Below are 2,118 nucleotides of genomic sequence, written 5' to 3' on the forward strand. Positions count from 1 at the left end.
ATAAAATCCAAGTTCAATAGTAATGAAAACAAATTCCTTCAAAAATAATTGATAATAATACGTTTCGAGGGAAAAAATTAAGAACAAAAAAATGGGAAGCATCGGGGGATTTGAACCGAGGTACCATCGCTCCGTAAGCAAGCTTCTTACCGCTGCGCTACTTAGACGTTGGTAAATGGTAGTCTTATAACCTGCTGATAAAAATACACACTTTGGGCTATGGAACTTCAATTAGCCTACGGTAGCATAGATGAATTTGAACATTAATATTCTGAAAAATCTAGAAGGAAAATAGAAATTTGGGCTTCCAGGTGCACGAGATTGATATTTTTAGAATCTATGTTCAAAATTTGGAGATCTAAATCATTCCCGTTTTTCCGGTATGCAATCCACAAGTTGACATGTTTTGATGCGAACAAACACAACCCCACTCTCTCTTATTATATAGAAGAAGAAGATATCTTACCTCTATTTCATTCATCCAAATAAAATGATAGTATATTACTGCAGAATACTTTATTCAATTCTAGAAGCATAAACTGATTCTGTTTCATAAACTATTTGTTAAAACGTTCAGCACCATGGATATTGCCCAAGTAGTTCCAAAACGTTCTAGTTGGTTTCTAAAAGCAAAAAGTGATTTAATAATAAGCAGTTCGTGATGGAAAACAACATTGAAGAAAAATATATTCATAATGATTAGCTGCACTCATATTTTTTCAGGATGAAAAATAAATTCTGTAAGGAGTCAGTTTGTTGCCTCAATTAGCATACGGGCTCAAAATGTCTCAAAGTAGTGAGTGTCCAACGTGATGTTTATTAACAAGAGTTTATTATGTACATGAAAATCTTTACATCAACATCATGTAATAAAAATATTTATAAACTTCTATGTTATACAATAAAAACTAGATATTTGTATATGGGTTTAACAAGTACAAGTTAAATACACAGAATGTTACATTTTAAAATACATACAAATTATGTTAAATAAATAGATCAATATACACAAGTTAAGTTTGTATACAATACAAATTTCGAGTGTTAACTCGATAGTTTAATATTTTTCGATCAGAAAAATCCAAAATTTGTATGTTTAAAGATTACAATACTTTAGACCAATATACAATAAACAAGCTACTTTTGTATACAATACAAATACTTCAGACGATATGATTTTTCGCTTGGAAAAATCTCATATGTGTATGTTTGAAGCTGCGTTTACACCAGAGTTGTCAACTGAGTTTTCAGCGAATTGCGGCAATTTGTTGCCAACAAAATGTTCCCCCTCTACAAGTACACGACAACTACGCTTTAAGGGTAAAAAGTTGTCAAATTTTGTTGCTCTACATTTGAGAACAGCTACTTGTTTTCTAGAAAAAATGACTTATTTTTTGTAGAAAATTATTTATGAACAACATTATCTTGACAACTTTGATGTAAACGCAACTTAAATTATGCAAATGATGCACCTTCACAGTATTTTCGACCATGTTACTCAACTTACTATTGTATAGCAATACAATAACATTCTGGAAAATAAGGTACAATTCTAGTACATTTACTAAATCTAATTTATCATTAAACCTGTAGATTTAATGGTCTTTTAGATTTAATAAGAGTCTTACTAAAAGTCAACTTACTAAATCAAATTGATCATCAAACCTGTAGATTTAATGGTTCATTAGATTTAATAAGAGTCCATGATTAGTTTCCGAACACTTACTAAATCCAATGAACCTCTAAACCTGTGGATTTGATAACTGACCAAGAAACCATGCCTGAGAGATTTTCCACTGTAGGTTTAATGATCCATTAGATTTAATAAGGGCCGGTTTCCGAGCTCGGGATTTAGCTAAGTTCTAGACTTTAAACAGCTGGAGTCAGAAAATTGGCTTTCCGAAACGGGGCGTAGTCGTAGTCATAGTCAAAGTCACGTTAAAATTAAATTTCGAAAAACTAGAAAATTGAACACAAAATAAAATAAAGAGAAAATAGTTTAAAGTTCAGCTATTTTTATTTAGGAATTTTTAATTTCGTCAAGGAAAACGTTTCCAATTATGGAAATGAGAAAATAAAAATTGCGACTACTGTTATAAAACTGCGACTACGCCCCGT

Source organism: Nilaparvata lugens, chromosome 4 (genome assembly GCF_014356525.2).
Source record: "Nilaparvata lugens isolate BPH chromosome 4, ASM1435652v1, whole genome shotgun sequence".
NCBI lineage: Eukaryota > Metazoa > Arthropoda > Insecta > Hemiptera > Delphacidae > Nilaparvata > Nilaparvata lugens.